Source organism: Heterodontus francisci, chromosome 7 (assembly GCF_036365525.1).
Source record: "Heterodontus francisci isolate sHetFra1 chromosome 7, sHetFra1.hap1, whole genome shotgun sequence".
NCBI classification, from domain to species: domain Eukaryota; kingdom Metazoa; phylum Chordata; class Chondrichthyes; order Heterodontiformes; family Heterodontidae; genus Heterodontus; species Heterodontus francisci.
Window position 1 is genome coordinate 31501419 of NC_090377.1, and position 25923 is coordinate 31527341.

The following is a 25923-nucleotide window of genomic DNA, read 5'->3' on the forward strand; positions in this document are numbered from 1 at the left end:
TTTGTATGCATTACCCTAAAATCCTTTCCTTCAATAGAACTCTTATTTCAGCTCCTTTAAGCCACTTGGCACACACTCCTCAACTGCTAGCCTTACCCTCATTTATTCTATCTTCCTGCAGAATAAATTGGCGCTCACTGCCTGCCAAATGAAGGGCACTGAAAGGGGCATCCCCACCCCATTTGGGAGATGTTTTTCTCATGGGAGATGGCAAGCTCAGTTGCATCTTGCTTTTGCCAGATTGGTGACTGAGAACCCTCACTATCCTCCTGGCATCCCTGTGAAACACCACATTGACATGATCTTCCACTCTCTTTTTCTGTCTTCTTAGTCCCAAGTGGGTAAATCTCATTCTTTTGTTGCTTCTACACTCATTTCCACTACAGCTACAGGGGGTGATGGAGGAGAAGTTATTTTTACCTTCTAGTACACGACGATGACCCTGATGAGGAAGAGCAGTATTAGAACCAGGACACTGTCACCATGCAGCTGTGTGATCGTGACACTTCTTCCTCTACCCCAGCCCTTGCCAATTCACCATCCGTTAATCAGGATGTAGCACTGGGTGATTCACAGAGCACGAAGGACCAGGAGGAGTGGGAATGGGTGATTAAGTGCCACCTTTTTCGCAGAGGCTGAGAAGGCAGCTGCCAAGGGCTTCAGAGTTGTGCGGCCCAGAACTCCTGGATAATTATCTGCAAAGAAGGATATTTTGAGGAACTTTACACCTGCAGGTAGGCTCTGAGCTCAGTTGTCCAGGATGTGCAACAACTGACAGCTGTGAGCCTCAAGTCCACAGATGTCCTGTGCGACAACATCACAGAAGCTTTCTCTTTGTTGCAAGCAAGGCACCGATGTATCATGTGATAGCTTCACTAGAATCTGCAGCTGAGATCCCCAGCTGTGTCCAGAAACAAGATGGGGACTCTACATCCACGAAAACCCCAACTGTGAGTGATGGGTCTGAAAATATCCCACTGGACTGGCGCTGAGGCATAATCAGAAGCAAATGCTGGTAGTTTGAGAGAAAAATTCAAAACTGCAGGCTCAAAAAGCATTTCAAACCTGTAGAAACTGGTGTTTAAACTCTCCAGACTCTCCAACTAATCGCTGTGCTTCACAAATCTCAGTCTAACTTAGCCAGAGTGCATTAGCAGTGTAAACCCAAGAAAGTCACGAGGCTCGCAAGGACTCAGCAGGCAGCTAATGGGAAGCTTAAATAGTACCAGGAGACTTGGAGAAAGTAATTTAAAGATGTGCATTGTGCAAAAATGAATTGCATATGATTTTCCTTCCTGCACCTTATACGCACTGCTAATCTGCTGAAAAAAGGCGAAGAAATTCATCCCTGTGTAACTCTATAATTTGCATAATTGCAGCAGTAAAGAACATTAACTTTTCCTGCTTTATACGCTGCGCTATGAACCTTCATCATAATTATTTGACATATAGTCGTTATCCTCAGAAGACTGCCTGACTGACTTTAGCAAGCAACAGCGGACCCCACCACCACGGAGAACCATAATCATAATCAGCCTTAACCACAACAAACTTATCTATGTGTGATCTGTTTCTGCATGTATAAGGATTTACATACGAATATATAAGGATTTACCGGAAATGATTCATGTTCCATGAGAGAGCTGACCCAACAAAACTCGCAAAGGACATGGGTTGGATAAGCCTCAAAAAAGGATGCTGGGATAATGACGCATGATTAAGCCGTGCTGGTTGATTGTAATGCAGCCAAAGTTGTGAACCAAAGCCACAGGTAGGATACACAGTACATTGGACCTCACGATTCCTCTTTGCGGTACCCCTTTCCATTCACTAATATTGGTGAAAAAGTCAGTACAGGGTGTAAAGTGGCTTTCTGGACCCAAAACATTAATCTGAATTTTCCTTTTACAGATACGGATGGCCCTGCTGTGCATTTCCAGTCATTTTCCAGTTTTGTGTCATCATCTTTATATCAAACATTAGCAAAGTAATTACAATTTTTCTCTCACACATGGCTTATTCTCGATTGTGATAAAATTTCCATGGAATGACGAATGCAAATGAGGTATAAAATAACAGTCAAGCTGGAATGAGTTACCAGTTGACATGAACAAAATGCATAAAGTTTGGCCTAGATTCATGAGGTGAAGTATTGAAATGAATGGCTGGAACGTTGTAGGAAGTGCTCCTGTGCTTTTCTAATATGTGGCCTGCTGTGTATATTGCCCACCAGAAACTTTCACCCCTGATATCAACGAAACCTTGAGATTATAACACAGCTTTTTAATACACTCCAAACCACCTACCATTTTGAATATACTATACCATGCACAGTGGGAAATGGTAGCATGGTGATTGTATTACTGGACTAATTATCCAGAGAATGTGAATTCAATTCCCACCATGGCAATTTGAGTTCAGTTTAAAAATAGACTAGCAGCAGAAAAAGTGATTCAAGAACTATCAGAGTGTTGTAAAAATCTAACCCAAGAAAGCTTGGTTTTAATTTTATAAAATTCCCTAGATTCGAGGAAGGTTCCATTTTATTGGAAATTAGTGAATGTGACTCCTTTATTCAAAAAGGAAGGGACACAGAAAGCAGTGTTTCGAACAGGTGAACAATGTGGTCTAGGGGTCTCTTGCTGTCTCCACCTGGTCTTATTGTATCAGGGTTTAATTTTAAACACAGTGTTTTGAGCTCCCCCTTTGTGAATCCGTGTTCACAGTTTCCAATTATCCAGCAAAGAACTGAGCACAAACAGGCTTTCTTTGGTTTAAAGCAGAAAGAGGAAATTTATTAAACCCTTAAAATGTAAACTCTAAGATGGTTCACGCCGACGGATATACGACGCACTCATGCTAGCATGCACACACGATATAAACATGCAGATAGCAATAGAAAATAGCAGGAGAAGATAAGTAGAACAGTTTGAGGCAATAGCTTGTTACTGTTTCTCGAGCTTGCTGTAGTCCTTGATTGAAGATATGGTCTTGCGATTCGTTGGGGCCCAGTATTAGTCTTCTTAAAACCTTGTTCACTTAGGAAACCTTTTCTCTCTCTGAGTTTACATGTCTTCAATGGGTTTCAGTTTCCTGAGAGATGGGCAGGCAGACAGGCAGGAGAGGAGAGGTTCTTGTTTCAGTTGCAGGAGCACACGGCATTCTCACTTCAAATCCCTTTGTCTGGGAGTTCAAATTCAAAAAGCTCCCAGGGTGCTCAGCAGGTTAGTCATGCAACTAACTCCTTATATGGAACAGTCTCTTCACCATCCTTGGTTGGAGGTTCAAATTTCTCTATCACGGCCAGTCAGCCATGTGACCAAAACTGGTCCGACCCCTTCTGTGTATTGGAGGAACAGGGACTAGCTCCCTTTGTGTCCACATTGTCTGGTGCTATGCAAATGTCCTTCCAGTCAGAAATTGCAATTGTTAAAGTTTTAATGTTCGTGAGGCGAAATAATGTGTGCTTCAGTCTCGGCAGGTGGGGTTTGCCTGACAGCAGGAAATTACAGGCCGGTTAGCTTAACATCTGCCTTAGGGAAAATGTTAGAAGCTATTATAAAGATGTTATAGCAGGGCGCTTAGAAAAATTCAAGGTAATCAGGCAGAGTCAACATGGTTTGGCGAAAGGGAAATCATGTTTAACCAATTTATTAGAGTACTTTGAAGATGTAACGTGTACCGTGGATAAAGGGGAACCAGTGGATGAGGGCATTTCCAGAGGGTGCCAGATAAGATGCCACATCAAAGGTTATTGTGGAAAATAAAAGCTCATGGTGTAGTGGGTAACATATTGGCATTATAACGACCAAGGTTGGAGGAGTGCACTGTCTCCCTCTAGTCCCACTACTCCACTAGTGACAACATATATTTAAAAATATTTTAACCAGTTATGGATATGGCCAATTATATACTTTTATCTATCTGATCAGAATACAGATCCACCAACCAGGTTTCTTTAATAAATAACAAAATTATTAATTTATTATAAAACAAGACTTATTCAATAAACATGCAAAGATTATTAACACACAGGTTGAAATATGAAAGTATAAATATATTCCCTTCTAATTTACCCAACACACAAGCACACACACACTGGTTAAAGAAAAAAATAAAGAAGCTTTCTCTGCAACTTTACAAAAACAAAAATACTTTGGCCAAATAATTGTTAATTCTTGCAGAAAAAAAGGATAAGATATGAAATGTTCCAGATGACTTTCGTTCTGGCGTCTGGGTACATGTAGATGGCTGTCCCTGGGACCTTTTCAGAAGCAGTTTGTTCGGGAGATGTCGAGAGGAAGTCTTGCAGGCTTTTTGGGAGAATTATTGCATCAGTAGGTTCAACTATCACACTGGATTCTCAGAAGATTTTTCAACACAGCTGGCAAAAGCTGAGTTGGGTGGCTTCTCTCTTAGCAGGATACACACCAACTGCCCTTCAAACCATCCAAAAACGAAAGCAAAACTCCTGACTACCATAAATCTGGACTTGTGAATTCTCTGTAAACAACTTCAAATAGTTTCATAGTCTGTAAGGCTCTGACTGTTTACTTAGTTCAAGGCATGTGACTTCCAGTAAAAGTTTGTTTTTAAACAAAGTCCCAAGTCTCCTTCCAGTGACCTTTTGTTTGAAACAAAAAGTCCAACATCTCCACAGGTATTTTCCAGTCTTTTAAACACAAGTCCTCAAAAAAATATTAATACTGGAATCACCTTCATGACAGCATGAATAGATTATTGGCTTCTTTGGCCTCGTTGTCTCGAGAGACAATGGGTAAGCGCCTGGAGGTGGTCAGTGGTTTGTGAAGCAGCACCTGGAGTGGCTATAAAGGCCAATTCTAGAGTGACAGACTCTTCCACAGGTGCTGCAGATAAAATTGGTTGTTGGGGCTGTTACACAGTTGGCACTCTCCTTACTCTTCTGTCTTTTTTCCTGCCAACTGCTAAGTCTCTTCGACTCGCCACTCTTTAGCCCCGCCTTTATGGCTGTCCGCCAGCTCTGGCGATCACTGGCAACTGACTCCCATGACTTGTGGTCAATGTTACAGGACATCATGTCGTGTTTGCAGGCGTCTTTAAAGCGGAGACATGGACGGCCGGTGGGTCTGATGCCAATGACGAGCTCGCTGTACAATGCGTCCTTGGGGATCCTGCCATCTTCCATGCGGCTCACATGGCCAAGCCATCTCAAGCGCCGCTGGCTCAGTAGTGTGTATATGCTGGGGATGTTGGCCGCCTCGAGAATGTATGCGTTGGAGATACGGTCCTGCCACCTGATGCCAAGGATTCTCTGGAGGCAGAGAAGATGGAATGAATTGAGACGTCGTTCTTGGCTGACATACGTTGTCCAGGCCTCGCCGCCATAGAGCAAGGTACTGAGGACACAGGCTTGAAACACTCGGACTTTTGTGTTCCGTGTCAGTGCGCCATTTTCCCACTTCCTCTTGACCAGTCTGGACATAGCAGCGGACGCCTTTCCCATGCGCTTGTTGATTTCTGCATCGAGAGACAGGTTACTGGTGATAGTTGAGCCTAGGTAGGTGAACTCTTGAACCACTTCCAGAGCGTGGTCGCCGATATTGATGGATGGAGCATTTCTGACGTCCTGTCCCATGATGTTCATTTTCTTGAGACTGATGGTTAGGCCAAATTCGTTGCAGGCAGCCGCAATCCTGTTGATGAGTCTCTGCAGACACTCTTCTGTCTGGGATGTTACTGCAGCATCGTCAGCAAAGAGTTCCCTGATGAGGACCTTCCATACTTTGGTCTTCGCTCTAAGACGGGCAAGGTTGAACAACCTGCCATCCAATCTGATGTGAAGGAAAATTCCTTCTTCTGAAGACTTGGAACGCATGTGAGAGCAGCAGTGAGAAGAAGATCCCAAACAGTGTAGGTGCGAGAGCACAGCCCTGTTTCACGCCACTCTGGATAGGAAAGGGGTCTGATGAGGTGCCGCTATGCTGAATTGTGCCTTTCATACTGTCATGGAATGAGGTGATGATACTTAGTAGCTTTGGTGGACATCCGATCTTTGCTAGTAGTCTGAAGAGATCACGTCTGCTGATGAGGTCAAAGGCTTTGGTGAGATCAATGAAAGCAATGTAAAGGGACATCTGTTGTTCGCGGCATTTCTCCTGTAGCTGGCGAAGGGAGAACAGCATGTCAATGGTTGATCTCTCTGCTCGAAAGCCGCACTGTGCCTCAGGGTAGACATGCTAAGCCAGCTTCTGAGGTCTGTTTAAAACGACTCGAGCGAGACTTTTCCCACCATGCTGAGCAGGGAGATTCCACGGTAGTTGTTGCAGTCACCGCGGTCACCCTTGTTCTTATAGAGGGTGATGATATTGGCATTGTGCATATCCTGTGGCACTGCTCCCTCATCCCAGCACAGGCAAAGCAGTTCATGGAGTGCTGAGAGTATAGCAGGCTTGGCACGCTTGATTATTTCAGGGGTAATGCCATCCTTCCCAGGGGCTTTTCCACTGGCTAGAGAATCAATGGCATCACTGAGTTCCGATTTTGTTGGCTGTTCGTCCAGCTCAGCACAGTGGCGCAGTGGTTAGCACCGCAGCCTCACAGCTCCAGGGACCCAGGTTCAATTCTGGGTACTGCCTGTGCGGAGTTTGCAAGTTCTCCCTGTGTCTGCGTGGGTTTCCTCCGGGTGCTCCGGTTTCCTCCCACATGCCAAAGACTTGCAGGTTGATAGGTTAATTGGCCATTATAAATTGCCCCTAGTATAGGTAGGTGGTAGGGAAATATATAGGTGGGGATGTGGTAGGAATATGGGATTAGTGTAGGATTAGTATAAATGGGTGGTTGATGGTCGGCACAGACTCGGTGGGCCGAAGGGCTTGTTTCAGTGCTGTATCTCTAAACTAAACTAAACTAAACATCACTGGCAGAGACTGGGCTGCATTGAGGGCGGTCTCAGTGACAACATTTTCCTTGGAGTACAGTTCTAGGTAGTGCTGCAACCAGCAGTCCATTTGCTTGCTTTGGTCAGTGATCTTGTCCCCTGATTTAGACATGAGGAGGGGGGGTGATCTTCTTGGTGGTTGGCCCAAAAGCTCTCTTAATGCCATCATACATTCCTCTGATGCTTCCGGTGTTGGAGGCCAGCTGAATACGACTGCATAGTTGTTGCCAGTCCTTTGCACAGCGCCTGGCTGTTCTTTGTGCAGCGCTTCTGGGCTACTTCAAGTGCTACGGATGTTAACTTGCTGGGGGCTTTTTTATAGTTCAACAGTGCAGTGCACTTAGCGGCTATGACAGGTTCCAGCTCTTCAAAGTGAAATTGAAACCAATCTGCATTCTGCTTGTCACGTTTGCCAAAGGTGGTCATTGCTGAGTCATAGATGGCGTCTCTGATGTGGGCCACTTGGTCTCTGCATCCCCTGTAGGAGTGTTTTGAAGGGCTTTTTCAAGTGAATTTAAAAATTATGTAACAGCTGTGTATTTCTGCTAACAGGAAACAGAGAGTAGGCACGAATGGGTCATTTTCTGGTTTTCAAGATGTAACAAGTGGTGTGCCACGCGCATCAGTGCTGGAGCCTCAACTTTTTACAATTTCTATAAATGACCTGGATGAAAGGACTGAAGGTATGGCTGCTAAATTTTCTGATTACACAAAGATTGGTAGGAAAGTAACTTGTGAAGAGGACGTAAGGTGGCTATAAAGGGATATAGATAGGTTAAGTGAGTGGGCAACGATCTGGCAAATGGAGTATAATGTGGGAAAATGTGAAATTATCCATTTTGACATGAAGTAAGGAGACCAAAACTGCACACAGTACTCCAAGTGCGGCCTCACCAGTACCTTATACAGCTGCAACATAACCTCTCTGCTTTTAAACTCAATCCCTTCAGCAATGAAGGACAAAATTCCATTTGCCTTCCTAATTACTTGCTGTACCTGCAGACCAACATTCTGCGATTCATGCACAAGGACACCTAGGTCCCTCTGCATAGCAGCATGCTGCAACTTTTTACCATTCAAGTAATAATCCTTTTTCCTGTTACTCCTACCGAAATGAATGACTTCACATTTATTAACATTGTATTCCATCTGCCAGACCTTTGCCCACTCACTCAATGTATCTATGTTCCTCTGCAAAGTTTCACAGTCATCTGCACACTTTGCTCTGCCACTCATCTTAGTGTCATCTGCAAACTTTGACACCCTACACGTGGTCCCCAACTCCAAATCATCTATATAAATTGTAAATAATTGCGGTCCCAACACCGATCCCTGAGGCATACCACTAGTGACTGATTGCCACCCAGAATAGCACTCATTTATCCCCACTCTCTGCTTCCTGTTAGTCAACCAATCCTCTATCCATGCTAATACTTTACCCCTGACGCCATGCACCCTTATCTTATGCAGCAGCCTCTTGTGCGGCACCTTGTCGAAGGCCTTTTTGAAATCTAGGTACACCACATCCACTGGGTCCCCATTGTCCAGCTTGCTCGTAATGTCATCATAGAATTCCAAAAGATTTGTCAAGCATGACCTGCCCTTCATGAATCCATGCTGCGTCTGCCCAACAGGACAATTTCTATCGAGATGCCCTGCTATTTCTTCCTTGATAATAGAATCAAGCATCTTCCCCACTACAGAGGTTAAGCTAATCGGTCTATAATTCCCCATCTTTTGTCTACCTCCCTTTTTAAACAGTGGCGTCACATCTGTCGTTTTCCAATCAGCTGGGACTACCCCAGAGTCCAGTGAATTTTGGAAAATTACCGTCAGTGCACCTGCTATTTCTCCCGCCATCTCTTTTAGTACCCTGGGATGCATTCCATCAGGGCCAGGAGACTTATCAATCCTTAGCTCCATTAGCTTGCCTAACACTACCTCTTCCGTAATAATGATTTTTCCCAGGTCCTCACCTACGTTCGTCCCTTTGTCAATTATTGGCATGTTATTAATGTCCTCCACTGTGAAGACCGATACAAAATACCTGTTCAATGCCTCGGCCATTTCATCATATCCCATAACTAAATTCCCCTTCTCATCCTCTAAAGGACCAATGTTTACTTTAGCCACTCTTTTTCGTTTTATATATTTATAGAAACTTTTGCTATCTGTCTTTATATTCTGTGCTAGTTTTTTCTCATGTTCCATCTTACTTTTCTTTCTAGCTCTTTTTGTAGCTTTCTGTTGACCTTTAAAGTTTTCCCAATCTTCTAGTTTCATGCTGCTTTTGGCCACTTTGTATGCCTTCTTTTTCAATTTGATAGCCTCCCTTATTTCCTTAGACACCCATGGCAGATTACCCCTTTTCTTCCAGTCCTTCCTTTTCACTGGAATATACTTTTGTTGAGCACTTTGAAAAATTGCTTTGAAAGTCCTCCACTGCTCGTCAACTGTCCCACCGTAAAATCTTTGTTTCCAGTCCACTTTAGCCAAGTCCTCCCTCATTCTATTGTAGTCCCCCTTGTTCAAGCACAGGACCCTGGTATTGGATTTTATCTTCACACTCTCCATCTGTGTTCTAAATTCAACCATACTGTGATCACTCCTTCCAAGAGGATCCCTAACCGTGAGGTCATTAATTATTCCTGTCTCATTACACAGTACTAGATCTAGGATAGCTTGCTCCCTTGTCGGTTCCATTACATACTGTTCAAGAAAACTATCACGGATACACTCAATGAACTCCTCCTCAAGGCTACCCTGACTGAGCTGGTTCGACCAATCTACATGTAGATTAAAATCCCCCATGATAATTGCCGTACCATTTTTACAGGCATTAGTTATTTCTTTGTTTATTGCCCGCCCCAATGTGATGTTATTATTTGGTGGCCTATAGACTACACCTATCAATGACTCTTTCTTCTTAGAGTTTCTAATTTCCACCCAAATGGATTCAACCTCATTCTCCATAGAACCTATATCATCTCTCAGCACTGCCCTGATGTCGTCCTTGAGTATCAGAGCTACAGCACCTTCCTTACCTTCCTGTCTGTCCTTCCGAATAGTCTGGTACCCCTGGATATTTAACTCCCTGTCGTGACCAACCTGCAACCATTGTTGTTCCCCCTCTCTGTATCGTCCTCGCTCTATGTGACCCCCCATCTCTCTGTTCCCCCCTCTCTCTGTCCCCCACTCTTTCTCTGTGTTTCTCTGCTGAGAGGCTTTTAAAAAAGTGTCAGAACCTTCTGGAAAACCACATATCTGTCCGAAGTTGGGAAACCACTGCTCCCGATGTCCGCACCGGTTAGCTGTGAAACTGACAGTGCAATTTTTTTTTTAAAGCCGGCTGAAAGTAAAAGATATGGAAAATTTCTCATCTCTGAAATATATCCACAGGCCGGGTGGAAACCTTTGGCGGGTTGGATCCTGGCTGGCAGGCCGTATGTGGGACAAACCTGTTCTGGATGGTACATACTGCTGTCACTGCACACCGATTGGAGAGGGAATGAATGTTTAAGGTGGTGGATGGGGTGCCGATTAAACGGGCTGCTTTGTCTTGGATGGTGTCTTGTTGGAGCTGCACTTATCTCGGCAAGTGGACAGTATTCCATTGCACTCCTGTCTTGTGTCTTGTAGATGGTCGGAAACGTTTGGGGAGTCAAGAGGTGAGTTACTCAGTAGAAATACCAGCCTCTGACCTGTTCTTGTAGCCACATATTTTAATATGGCTGATCTAGTTAAGTTTCTGATCAATGGTAACCATCCACCCCCCATCCCGCACCCCCCCCCATCCCCAGGATGTTGATGGTGCAGGATTCAATGATGGTAATGCCATTGAATGTCAAGGGGAGTTGGTTAGATTTTCTCTTGTTGGAACTGGTCAATGCCTGGCATTTATGCAGTGAAAATGTTACTTGCCACTTATCAGCCCAAGCCTGAATGTTATCCAGGTCTTGCTGCATTTGGGTATGAACTGCTTCAGTATCTGAGGAGTTAAACACCCTGCAATCATCAGTCAACATCCCCACTTCTGACCTTATGTTGGAGGGATGGTCATTGATGAAACAGCTGAAGATGATTGGGTTTAGGACACTGCCCTGAGGAGCTCCTGCAGCGATGTCCAGAGGCTGAGATGATTAGATGATTGGCCTCCAGCAAGCACTTTTTTAAAACCCTCCCAGCAGAGAAACACAGAGAAAGAGTGGGGGACAGAGAGGGGGGGGAACAGAGAGATGGAGGGAGTCACATAGAGCAAGGACAACACAGAGAGGGGCAACAACACGGGGGGAGGGAGAAACACAGAGAGGGGGACCACAGGGAGAGAGAGAGACAGAGACAGAGAGGGAGAGAAAGTGATCAAGATCACTCCTGACAGATGGACATCTATCGCTACAATGGGCCGAAATTTAGGTATGACTCCAACCAGTGCAGAGTTTTCCCCCTTATTCCCATTGACTTCAATTTTGCTTGGGCTCTTTGGTGCCACATTCGATCAAATGCTGTCTCAATGTCAAGATGAATGAAAGACTTGCCTCCTCCCCTCCACTTCCCTGATGGGCCTGGTTCGGTCCCAAATTCCTGGCTCCCGCCAAGCTGAAAGTTTCTTTCTGCCCTCCCCCAACTCAATGTCAATGACAAGGATATAAAAGTGGAACACTCTCGGGAGCACTATCTTTGAGTTGTACATAGCTGCTGCTGACAAGGCTGCCCTGGGGCATCTGAAGTAGTGTGCTGAGATCTGATAAAAGGCTAAACATAAAAGAAGGTTCCTATTAGAATACTTTCTGTATTGCTCTTTGGACCTTTATCCCAGATCCCACCAGTAAGTGGAGTGCTTCCCTTATGGACCTTCTGAAGGTAGAGAAGGCACTGGTTTTGATGGACTTCACTGATGATAGTCCAGCTGACCCCCATTCTTAACAGTCATAGAAACCTTTGTAACTTGACATTCTCAGCACTGGCATGTCTGCTGAACTGCACGATCTCCTTTTGCTGGAGCTTTGCCACACGGAGGCTCAGAATTTTCATCAGAGCTGGCCTTGTTCCGCTGTTAGAACTTCACGATAAGTGTGGCGCAAGTACCATTTCAGTAACAACTATGAGGAGATTGCCTGCCATTAGTTATTCAAATAAAGTCTGTTGTGATATTGCTTTAACTGCTTTAATACTAGGTGACATACTACTGAATATGTAAATAGTTTCATATACATTATCACAGGAAGTGCTAACAGAAAACAGAGAGTAGGCATATATGGGTCATTTTCTGATTGGCAAGATGTAATGACTGGTGTGCCACAGGGATCAGGGCTGGGGCCTCAACTTTTTACAATTTATATAAATGACTTGGATGAAGGGACCGAAGGTATGGTTGCTAAATTTGCTGATGACACAAAGATAGGCAGGAAAGTAGGTTGTGAAGAGGACATAAGGAGGCTACAAAGGGATATAAATAGGTTAAGTAAGTGGACAAAGATCTGGCAAATGGAGTATAATGTGCGAATATGTGAAATTGTCTATTTTGGCAGGAAGAATAAAAAAGAAGTATATTATCTAAATGGTGAGAGATTGCAGAGCTCTGAGATGCAGAGGGATCTGGATGTCCTAGTGTATGAATCGCATAAGGTTAATATGCAGGTACAGCAAGTAATTAGGAAAGCTAATAGAATGTTATTGTTTATTGCAAGGGGAATTGAATACAAAAGTAGGAAGGTTAAGCTTCAGTTATACAGGGCATTGCTGAGACCACACCTGGACTACTGTGTACAGTATTGGTCTCCTTATTTAAGGAAGGATGGAAATGCGTTGAAAGCAGTTAAGAGAAGGTTTGCTAGACTGATACCTGGAATGGGTGTATTGTCTTATGAGTATAGGTTTGTATCTGCTGGAGTTTAGAGAGTAAGAGGCAACTTGATTGAAACAAGTTGTGGGGGGGGGGGGGGGGTCACTATTTAAAAATAAGGGGTCACCCATTTAAGACAGAGATGAGGAGAAATTCTTTCTCACAGAGGATTGTGAGTCTTTGGAACTCTCTTCCTCAAAAGGCAGTGGAAGCAGAGTCTTTAAATAATTTTAAGACAGAGGTAGATAGATTCTTGATTAGCAAGAGGCTAAAAGGTAATAGGGGTTACCTTGGAATGTGGAGTCGAGGTTCCAATCAGAGCAACCATGATCTTATTGAATGGCGGAGCAGGCTTGAGGGGCCGCGTAGCCTACTCTTGCTCTTAATTCCTCAGTTCGTATGTCCTTACTCAGTCTGGTCTATATATGACTCCAGTCTCATACCAATATTGTTCACTCTGAACTGCCCTCTGAGTGGCTAGCAAGACACTCAGTTGTATCAAAATGCTACAAAGAATAACAAGAGTGGTTCAAGAAGAAGGCCCTTTAGGGCACCTTCTTAGGGCAACTAAGAATGGGCAACAAATGCTGGCCTTGTCAGTGAAAGCACTTTTAATTACAAGAAAGGAAAATCTCACTACTAGGGGCCAATGCATAACAGGCAGGAGTCATAACCCTGGCCAATTTTCCTTTTCCTAATTCAAGGAGCAAAGGTCTTTTGTTGGGCCCAATATCACTGTCTCATCTAATATCAACATACTCACTAAGAATTGAACTTGGAAACTTTATGGTCTATTTGACTCACTTTGTGAACCTGCTCAGCCATTAGAGCTGTCCAAATTTATTTTCAAACCAGCAATTTTTACTTCAGAATTGATAGGAAATTAATATGTACGCAGACAAATGTTCTCCTTATTTGACCATTTTCATTAAAGTTTACACATTAATTGGTTTGTACCACATTAAACTTTGACTATACTGAACTAATTTGGGAATCCCAGAAATCATGGAGATTTGTCAAAGGTATTGTTTAGATGAACACATTGGGGTTGATAATGCGATCCTGGCATAGGACCGCTAGCAATGCTACACCTGAGGTGTTAGCTGCATTTGTGCTTGAATAATGTAGCCTCTCCCTAATAATGTGAGGTTAGATCATTTATATAATTTGATGGCATTTTTTGGAGCGCAACATTCCAGGGGTGTTACCTGGGGTCTTAGCTGGAATGTTAGGTATCAGCAGCCATAGAACCATTGAAGCTTTAAGAATAGAAGGAGGCCATTCAGCCGAACATGCCTGCACAGGCGAGAGAAATCCAAAACTAATAGAAGTGTCCCACGCTCAATCTGTATTTTCCCCTGTTTTGAATATCAATGCAATTTTCACTAAAGGGGCAATGGTCTCTGCCTGAGCAATTCCCTGTGAAAACATATTGCACGATCCAACAAGCCTCCAAGTAAATATCTTTTTTTGCCTCTCTCCTTACACTCAGTGATAACTTTAAATTGCTGACCCTTGTCATTCACTCCCATACCAATGAAACTAGTGATATTTTTATTCACTCTATCAAAGCCCTTCATAATCTTTTTTGAAAATGCATCAAATCTCCACATAGCCTTCCCTACTCTAGTGGAAATAATCTTATCCTGTTAAGTCTTGCCTCATTAATATATTACTTCCTATCTATGGCAGCATCTTGATTCTCGATGGATTTAATACCAGTGAAGGGCAGCTGGTTTCCTGTAGAACACCACCATTTTATTTATTTCTGTTGCTGGGGTGCAAAGTCTCTCATGAAGAATTGAGAGCCTATAGGATGATGCAGTACAAGGTAAAAGTGGCCCTATATTTAAGGAATGAGACACCCAGGCCAAATGTTTTACCCCACCACTTGCATTACCAAACAGATACTTGGGGTCATATTTTAGTCTGGCGACAGGGATCCTGGCAGTGGGCCGGAAGGTAGGGGGAGACCTCTCCTCAACCCTCAGTCAGACCACCGTTGCTATTTAACAGCAGGCAACCAATTAACTGCCCACTGTCAGGGACTCAGTTCCTAAAAGGGGCCGAGCTCCTGCTTCCAGAGCTGCCAGCCAATTGAAAAGCTGGCAGCACTGCAGTACCAGCAGCACTACTGGGAGTGGGGACTGCTGCTGGTAGTGCAGGAGGCCCTGCAGTACCAAAGAAGGTGAAATCCGGGAGATGTGAGTGGAGTCCAGGTTGCAGGGCCAGTCACGCAGTTTCTGACAACAGGGTGGGGGGTGGTCTTCCTGGGGAGGACTGCCATTGCAGCTGGGGGGGGGGGTCACTGTGGGGGTCCCCAAAAGAGGAACTATCTCCCCTGACCCTGCTAGGAGGCTTCACCTGGCGGCATCTCCCCTGATGGCGGGCTTCTCTGCTTTCAATAAAATTGAAGTGGAGGAGGGAAGAGGTCCTTAAGGGCCTCAATTAGCCTGGGGCAGGTAGGCTGTCCTCGGCCTTTCCCACACTGGACAATAACCCAAGAAGCCCGGGCAACACTGGGGACGGTGCCCCTGCCATTTTGCTTGCCAATCCCCACCTCCAAGGGCAGCACAAAATCCTGCTCAACTTCTCTGAGGTCTTCTTGCAAGAAGAACAGAAGAACAGTCTGCAAAACAGTAAGAAAATCTGCTCTCTGCCAGTTTTCTCTTCGTCAAGAAAAGGGTGACATCAGAAATTATCTCCAAAAGTGCAAGAAGAAGAAAGTGCGAGTGAAGAGGTTTTAAACAACTCCTCTCCCACTCGGCATTTCCAGTCAGTTAACTCCAATTTTGGACTTGCTGTTAATTTTTTAAAAAAAGGATTCTAGTTTCAACTGAAACCTCCATTTGTAAATGTCCTTGCCCTTTTGACACCTTTACCTTTCCTTGTATGTTTGTGAGCATGTGTTGCAAATTTATCTGCCTCCCGAGTTTAAGAGCGTGTGTTAATAAGCCCTACTTCTTTGTTTTAACTTTAACAACAGTCTTGTTGCTGTCCTTCACAGGTTGGAATTCAAGGGAGGAAAATTCAAACACATTCAAAGATATAGACAGGATAGTCAAATGGGCAGAAATGTGGCAGATGGAATTTAACCTTGAAAAGTGTGAGGTGATACACTTTGGAAGGAGTAATGTGACAGAAGTATTCAGTGAATGGCCTGACACTGGGAAGTTCCGAGGAACAAAGGGACCTTGGCCAGTTTGTCCATAGATCTCAGGAGGCAGAAGGGCAGGTTAACAGAGTGGTGAAAAAGGCATATGAGACACTTGCCTTTATCAATCGAGGCATAGATTACAAAAGCAGGGAGGTCATGTTGGAGTTGTATAGAACTTTGGTAAGGCCACAGCTGGAGTACTGTGTGCAATTCTGGTCGCCACATTATAGGAGGGATATGATTGCACTGGAGAGGGTGCAGAGGTGATTCACCAGGATGTTGCCTGGGATGGAACATTTAAGCTATGAAGAGAGGTTGGATAGGCTTGGGTTGTTTTCGCTGGAGCAGAGAAGACTGAGGTCTTCTGAGGAATGATTGAGGTGTACAAGATTATGAGTGGCATGGACAGGGTAGATAGGGAGCAGCTGTTCCCCTTAGTTGAACGGTCAGTTGCGAGGGGACACAAGTTTAAGGTGAGGGGCAGGAGGTTTAAGGGGGATTTGAGGAAAAACTTTTTTAACCAGAGGGTGGTGATAGTCTGGAATGCACTGCCTGGGAGGGTGGTAGAGGCGGGTTGCCTCACATCCTTTAAAAAGTACCTGGATGAGCACCTAGCACGTCATAACATTCAAGGCTACGGGCCAAGTGCTGGCAAATGGGACTAGGTAGACAGGTCAGGTGTCTTTAATGCATCGGTGCAGACTAGATGGGCCGAAGGGCCTCTTCTGCACTGTATTATTCTGAGATTCTGTGATCTGATTACGGACAGGTTGTAGAAAATACAGAGTAATTAAAATAAAAGTTAACTACCTGTTCGAAACACATGGGACACAGACTTGAACATTTATGGCAGACTCCTGTCTTGATTTAGCCATTCATTGCCAGATCTAGCTGGACCACATGAAGCCAAATCACGTCCTCCTCTCATCTGCCAAAACTGCCCACTATTATAGGATTATTCTGGAATACGAAGATAACCCTGACTTCTCTTTTCCACTACAAACTATCTTCATAAGCCCTTCCCTGTAACCTCTAGACTTACTGCCAACATGTGTGAGGAGCTCATAGACCTCTTTGTCCCCAAGATTTAGACCATCTGCTGTTTCCTTTCCTTCCTCTATCTCACAAACCAACTTCCCCAAAAGTCACCCTTTGTCTGAGATCTGAATTTGCATCTTTCTCTGCTCGTTTCTCTGCTATCTCCCCTCATGCTATGTACAAGCTCATCTAGTCCATAAGACCCGGGTCCTGCTCCCCACCCTCTTCCCACCAAACTCCTCCTCCTGCCTTTGGGTCAGCTGATATTGTTAATGGTTCCCTGTCCTTAGGTACATGGCCCCTTCCCCTTCAAATCAACCCCCTTCTTCAAAAAAACATCCTTGACCCCTCTGTTCTTACAAATTATTGCCCCATCTTCAATCTCCCTTTCCTCTCTAAAGTCCTTGGATGTATCTTATCTCTGAAATCCATGCCCATCTTATCCGGAAATCTATGTTTGAATGCTTCCAATCGGTTTCTACCCTGCCACAGTACTGAAACAATCCTCATCAAAGTCATAAATTACATTCTGTGTGACTGTGATATTGGTAAACTATCTATTCTTTTCCTTTGCAACCTGTCTGTAAGCTTTTGACATGGTTGACCACACCATCCTCTTCCAATGCCTCTCCTCTGTTGTCCAGCTGGGTGGGACTTCCCTCACTTGGTTCCATTCCTATCCATCCGGTCATAGTCAGAAAATCATCTGCAATGGCTCCTCTTCCCACTCTCACACTGTTACCTCTGACGTACCCCAAGGATCGATCCTTGGCCTCCTGCTATTTTTCATCTACATGCTGTCCCTCAGCATCAGCATCTGAATAAAAAATCAGGTTCCACATGTATATTAATTACTTTCAGCTCTACCTCACCACCACCACTGTCAACCTCTCCACTGCTTTTGATTTGTCATACTTGTCTGACATTCAGTATTGAATGAGCAGAAATTTCCTCCAAATAAACATTCGGAAGACCAAAGCCATTACCTTTGGTTTCTGCCAAAACTTCTGTTTCCTAGCCACCAACCTTTTTCCTGTCCCTGATGACTGTCTGAGGTGGAACCAGCCTGTTTGCAACCATGGTGTTCTACTGACCCTGAGCTGAGTTTCCAACCCCATATCCTCTCCAACACCAAGGAAGATGGTTGTAGTTGTTGGAGGCCAATCATCTCAGTCCCAGGATATTGCTGCAGGAGTTCCTCAGAGCAGTGTCTCAGACCCAACCACCTTCAGCACTTCATCAATTGCCTTCCCTCCAACAAAAGGTCAGAAGTGGGGATGTTCACTGATAACTACACAGTGTTTAGTTCTGTTCGCAACTCTTTATATAATGAAACAATATGTGCCCTCATGCAGTAAGACTTGGGAAACATTCAGGCTTGGGCTGTTAAGTGGCAAGTAAGATTGGTGCCACATAAGTGCCAGGCAATGACCATCTTCAACAAGAAAGAGTCTAACCACCTCCCCTTGACATTCAATGAAATTGCCATTGCTGAATCTTCCACCAGCAACAGTTTCGGGATCACCATTGACCAGAAACTAAACTGGACCAGCCAAATTAATACTGTGACTCCAAGATAAGGTCACAGGCTGGGTATTCTGCAGTGAATAACTCAACTCCTGATTCCCCAAAGCTTTTCCACCATCTACGAGGCACAAATCAGGAGTGTGATGGAATACTCTCCACTTGCCTGGATGAGTGCAGCTGCAACAACAGTCAAGAAGCTCACCATCCAGGACAAAGCAACTCTTATGATCAATATCCCATCCACCACCTTAAGCATTCACTTCCTCCACCACCAGTACACAGTGGCAGCATTAAGTACCATCTACAATATGCACTGCAGCAACTTGCCAAGGCTTCTTCGACAGCACCTTCCAAACCCGTGACGTCTACCACCTAGAAGAACAAGGGTAGCAGGCACAAGGGAACACCATCATCTCTAAGTTCCACTCCAAGTCACAAATCATCCAGATTTGGAAATATATTATCTTTCCTTTATTGTTGCTGGGTCAAAATCCTGGAGCTCCCTACCTAACAGCACTGCAGTGGTTCAAGAAGGCAGTTCACCAGCACTGACTCAAGGCCTATTAGGGATGGGCAATAAATGCTGGCCTTGCCAATGATGCCCTCAACCCATAAATAAATAAAAAGCACCACCTACTTCCACTTCTGTAACTTTGGTTGACTCTTCCCTTGCCTCAGCACAACTGCTACTGAAACCTTCATCCATGGTTCTGTTGCCTTTAGACTAGAATATTCCAATACTCTCCTGGCCAGCCTCCCACCTTGCACCATTCACAAACTTGAACTCATTCAATACTCTGCTGCCCATATCCTAAATCATACCAAGTCCCCTTCATCCATCGCCCCTGTGCTCACTAACCTATATTGGCACCCGATCTGGCTTCAAGAAGGACACTAGCATTTGTTCGACAGTCCTCCCTTTGAATCCGGAGGATGCGGCAGAGTATTGCTGATGGAATTTCTCTAGCGCTCTCATATGTCGCTGATACACAGTCCAGGTCTCACTGCAGTACAGGACTGTGGTGACAACAACTGTTCTGTACACCAGGACTTATGTTGACTTGCAGAGATCTTTGTTGTCAAACACTAGCTGCCGTAGTTTGTAGAAGGCTGAGCTGGCAAAGCTGATTCGGTGTTGGATCTCCTTGTCAATGGTGGCCTTTTGAGAGAGGTGGCTTTCAAGGTATGAGAAGTGCTCAACATATTCCAGAGTCTCTCCTTCAACGCATATGGTAGGTGGAAAATTTGGCTGATCAGGTGTGGTTGATGTATGGATTTTGTCTGACAACTTTCAATGACAGGCTGAGTCTCTTGTATATAGAATTGAAGAGATTGAGAGTGGCTTGCAAATCTGGTGCAGAGTGGGCAACGACAATGCAGTCATCCACTAACTGTAGATCATGTATGTCTGTGCTGGTCAGTTTAGTTTTGACATGGAGGCAACTGAAGTTAGAGTTTTTCATCTAGACGGTAATTGATACTCATACCAGAGGGCACCTGATCTTTGATGAGGTGAATAGAAACTGTCAGCTAGATTATAAATAGCAGGGGGCTATCACATAGCCTTGCTTGACTCCTGTACAGATTTTGAAGACATCTTTTTCAGATCTCCTACTCAAGCCAGTTGCAATCATATCATCATAGAGCAATTTCAGGATTGTGATGAAGGTTGGGATGGCTCATTGGTAGCACTGTTTGAAACAGGCACACTTGGCTTGATTCTCCTACAGATGTGGTGTACTTGGATTTCCAAAAGGCATTTGACAAGGTGCCACATCAAAGGTTACCAGACAAGATAAGAGCACATGGTGGAGGGGGTAACATATGAGCATGGATATAGGACTGGTTAGCTGATCGGAAACAGAGAACAGGGATAAATAGATCTTCTTCAGGTTGGTAAGCTGCTCCTATGTAACAACAATATAACAGAGACTTCAAAGACCATTGAAGTGTCTTAGGGAAGAAATAAAAATAAATAAAAAGAAAACAAAATATCAAAATTAAAATTATTTCAGGTTAAGTTTTCCTTCAAAAATATGATCTTTATTTTGTTAAGTTTAAATTCCATTGGACCTTAATTCCTGGAGCCTCATTCCAGTGGTGGAAGTTTATTGATGAGGGTCTCCTAGCTGCCCATACACAAGGACATTGACCCTGTTCCAAAAAATGGGGATGGGATTATTTAGATGGTCGGGGCTGGCGACCAGTGCATGTACACCCAGAAATTACCCCAGATGTGCCCCGTTTGACATGAGAGTAGTTTTTTTTATTCATTCTTCACATGTGAGCATTGCTGACTAGGCCAGCATTTATTGCCCATCCCTAATTGCACTTGAGAAGGTGGTGTTGAGCTGACCTCTTGAACTGCTGCAGTCCATGTGGTGTAGGTACATCCACAAAGCTGTTAGGGAGGGAGTTCCCAGGATATTGACCCAAGAGCAGTGAAGGAATGGCGATGTAATTCCAAGTCAGGATTATGTGTGGCATGGAGGGGAACTTGCAGGTGGAGGTGTTTTCATGCATTTGCTGCTCTTGTTCTTCTAGGTTGGAGAGCCTTGAATACTCTTGAAAAAACCTTGGTGAGTTGTTACAGTGCATCGTCTAGATCAGGGTTGTCCAACCTTTTCGCGTGGGGGGCCACATTACAATTTTTGTCTTAGGGGGCATTACATAGGGGGCAGGTGAGACAAGTTCGGAAAGATAAAGGCATTAAAAAGTTATCTTAATTATTAATTAAAACAAAAACAACTGTGCATTTTTGTGAAGAAGCTTTAAATGAGAAGATTAATTTATTGACACTTTCTCATCACTATTTTGGACACTGATTGAGTGAAATACCTGGCATTTTATTGCTTGCACAAGTAGCCATGATTACCTGCACACTTGTTGGGGTGAATTTTACAGAATGCCCCCCCTGCCATCAGGGGTCGTGGTTGGGGGTGGGGGGGTGCTGGAAAATGCCTCCGGCAGAGGCCCACCACAGGCCTCGATGCCGGGACGTCCTGGCCCGATATTGCTGGCAGCGGTGAGGTCTCATGGCAGCCCTCCTACTGCTCGGCGAATGGACACCCATTAACATATTTAAAGCCATTAAAATTAATGAATTAATCAGACCTGCACCTCTGCCTTCCATCCTGCTCCGATTTGGTGCCAGTGGCCGCCCCCACCGTGCCTTCGGATCCCCATCCCAGGATCCAAGGCGGAACACAGGTGGAGAGGGGGGAGCAGATAAGTATTTCAATGCGGGAGTGGGGGTTGGAGGGGATGGGTAAGGTGTAACGTTCATGAACTTTAGGGAGGGGGAAGGTCAGATGCACAAGGTAAGTGTTTTGGGGTGGGAGAGGGCAGGTAATTAATTCTATGGTAGTTGGGAGACATGGGAGAGGGGCAAGCAACATTTATTTAATTTTTAAAATCGGTTTCACATCAATATATCTTTAATTATTTAAATTGAAATGTAGGGCTCGAAGCTCTTTAAAAATGTGTTAGCACCTGCACAAAGGCTACTGCCGCCATTGCCAGGGAAGGATAGCCCGCCCCCTTCGTGTCATTGGGGTGGGCGGTCTGCCCCAGCTATATAAATGAGCCACCATACCTAATATCGGAGTGGCTCTGCGATGTGTGGCCCGCATGGGCAGGCCGCCATTGTTTACACTCACTGCCGTAATCGGTGGCGAGACTATAAATTTCGGCCCGTTGTAGCGATACAGTGTATTCCAGATAGATGTCCATCTGTCAGGAGTGATCTTGATCATTCTGTCTCCCTCTCTCTCGCTCCCCCTGTGTTCCCCCTCTCTGTGTTGCTCCCCCCCCCCCCGCAATGTTCATAAGATCATAAGAACTAGGAGCAGGAGTAGGCCGTCCGGCCCCTCGAGCCTGCTCCGCCATTCAATAAGATCATGGCTGATCTTTTCGTGGACTCAGATCCACTTACCCGCGCTCCCACCATCTCCCTTAATTCCTTTATTGTTCAAAAAGATATCTACCTTAGCTTTAAAGACGTTTACTGAAGAAGCGTCAACTACTTCACTGGGCAAGGAATTCCATAGATTAACAACCCTCTGGGTGAAGAAGTTCCTTCTTAATTCAGTCCTAAATCTGCTCCCTCTAATCTTGAGGCGATGCCCTCTTGTCCTAGCTTCACCTGCCAGTGGAAACATCCTCTGTACTTGTATCTTATCTATTCCCTTCATGATTTTATATGTTTCTATAAGATCCCCCCTCATTCTTCTGAACTCCAATGAATATAATCCCAATCTACTCAGTCCCTCCTCATAAGCCAACCCCCTCAACTCCGGAATCAACCTAGTGAACCTCCTCTGCACCCTCTCCAGTGCCAGTATATCCTTTCTCAAGTAAGGAGACCAAAACTGCACACAGTACTCCAAGTGCGGCCTCACCAGTACCTTATACAGCTGCAACATAACCTCTCTGCTTTTAAACTCAATCCCTTCAGCAATGAAGGACAAAATTCCATTTGCCTTCCTAATTACTTGCTGTACCTGCAGACCAACCTTCTGCGATTCATGCACAAGGACACCCAGGTCCCTCTGCATAGCAGCATGCTGCAACTTTTTACCATTCAAGTAATAATCCTTTTTCCTGTTACTCCTACCGAAATGAATGACTTCACATTTATTAACATTGTATTCCATCTGCCAGACCTTTGCCCACTCACTCAATGTATCTATGTTCCTCTGCAAAGTTTCACAGTCATCTGCACACTTTGCTCTGCCACTCATCTTAGTGTCATCTGCAAACTTTGACAACCTACACGTGGTCCCCAACTCCAAATCATCTATATAAATTGTAAATAATTGCGGTCCCAACACCGATCCCTGAGGCACACCACTAGTGACTGATTGCCAACCAGAATAGCACTCATTTATCCCCACTCTCTGCTTCCTGTTAGTCAACCAATCCTCTATCCATGCTAATACTTTACCCCTGACGCCATGCATCCTTATCTTATGCAGCAGCCTCTTGTGCGGCACCTTGTCGAAGGCCTTTTTGAAATCTAGGTACACCACATCCACTGGGTCCCCATTGTCCAGCTTGCTCGTAATGTCATCATAGAATTCCAAAAGATTTGTCAAGCATGACCTGCCCTTCATGAACCCATGCTGCGTCTGCCCAACAGGACAATTTCTATCGAGATGCCCTGCTATTTCTTCCTTGATAATAGAATCAAGCATCTTCCCCACTACAGAGGTTAAGCTAATCGGTCTATAATTCCCCATCTTTTGTCTACCTCCCTTTTTAAACAGTGGCGTCACATCTGTTGATTTCCAATCAGCTGGGACTACCCCAGAGTCCAGTGAATTTTGGAAAATTACCGTCAGTGCACCTGCTATTTCTCCCGCCATCTCTTTTAGTACCCTGGGATGCATTCCATCAGGGCCAGGAGACTTATCAATCCTTAGCTCCATTAGCTTGCCTAACACTACCTCTTCCGTAATAATGATTGTTCCCAGGTCCTCACCTACGTTCGTCTCTTTGTCAATTACTGGTATGTTATTAATGTCCTCCACTGAGAAGACCGATACAAAATACCTGTTCAATGCCTCGGCCATTTCATCATATCCCATAACTAAATTCCCCTTTTCATCCTCTAAAGGACCAACGTTTACTTTAGCCACTCTTTTTCGTTTTATATATTTATAGAAACTTTTGCTATCTGTCTTTATATTCTGTGCTAGTTTTTTCTCATGTTCCATCTTACTTTTCTTTATAGCTCTTTTTGTAGCTTTCTGTTGACCTTTAAAGTTTTCCCAATCTTCTAGTTTCATGCTGCTTTTGGCCACTTTGTATGCCTTCTTTTTCAATTTGATAGCCTCCCTTATTTCCTTAGACACCCATGGCAGATTACCCCTTTTCTTCCAGTCCTTCCTTTTCACTGGAATATACTTTTGTTGAGCACTTTGAAAAATTGCTTTGAAAGTCCTCCACTGCTCGTCAACTGTCCCACCGTAAAATCTTTGTTTCCAGTCCACTTTAGCCAAGTCCTCCCTCATTCTATTGTAGTCCCCCTTGTTCAAGCACAGGACCCTGGTATTGGATTTTATCTTCACACTCTCCATCTGTATTCTAAATTCAACCATACTGTGATCACTCCTTCCAAGAGGATCCCTAACCATGAGGTCATTAATTATTCCTGTCTCATTACACAGTACTAGATCTAGGAAAGCTTGCTCCCTTGTCGGTTCCATTACATACTGTTCAAGAAAACTATCACGGATACACTCAACGAACTCCTCCTCAAGGCTACCCTGACTGAGCTGGTTCGACCAATCTACATGTAGATTAAAATCCCCCATGATAATTGCCGTACCATTTTTACAGGCATTAGTTATTTCTTTGTTTATTGCCCGCCCCAATGTGATGTTATTCTTTGGTGGCCTATAGACTACACCTATCAATGACTTTTTCTTCTTAGAGTTTCTAATTTCCACCCAAATGGATTCAACCTCATTCTCCATAGAACCTATATCATCTCTCAGCACCGCCCTGATGTCGTCCTTGAGTATCAGAGCTACACCACCTCCCTTACCTTCCTGTCTGTCCTTCCGAATAGTCTGGTACCCCTGGATATTTAACTCCCAGTCGTGACCAACCTGCAACCATTGTTGTTCCCCCTCTCTGTATCGTCCTCGCTCTATGTGACCCCCCATCTCTCTGTTCCCCCCTCTCTCTGTCCCCCACTCTTTCTCTGTGTTTCTCTGCTGAGAGGCTTTTAAAAAAGTGTCAGAACCTGCTGGAAAACCACATATCTGTCCGAAGTTGGGAAACCACTGCACCCGATGTCCGCACCTGTCAGCTGTGAAACTGACAGTGCAATTTTTTTTTTAAAGCCGGCTGAAAGTAAAAGATATGGAAAATTTCTCATCTCTGAAATATATCCACAGGCCGGATGGAAACCTTTGGCGGGTTGGATCCTGGCTGGCAGGCCGTATGTGGGACAAACCTGTTCTGGATGGTACATACTGCTGTCACTGCGCACCGATTGGAGAGGGAATGAATGTTTAAGGTGGTGGATAGGGTGCCGATTAAACGGGCTGCTTTGTCTTGGATAGTGTCTTGTTGGAGCTGCACTTATCTCGGCAAGTGGACAGTATTCCATTGCACTCCTGTCTTGTGTCTTGTAGATGGTCGGAAAAGTTTGGGGAGTCAGGAGGTGAGTTACTCAGTAGAAATACCAGCCTCTGACCTGTTCTTGTAGCCACATATTTTAATATGGCTGATCTAGTTAAGTTTCTGATCAATGGTAACCACCCACCCCCCATCCCGCCCCCCACCCCCCATCCCCAGGATGTTGATGGTGCAGGATTCAATGATGGTAATGCCATTGAATGTCAAGGGGAGTTGGTTAGATTTTCTCTTGTTGGAACTGGTCAATGCCTGGCATTTATGCAGTGAAAATGTTACTTGCCACTTATCAGC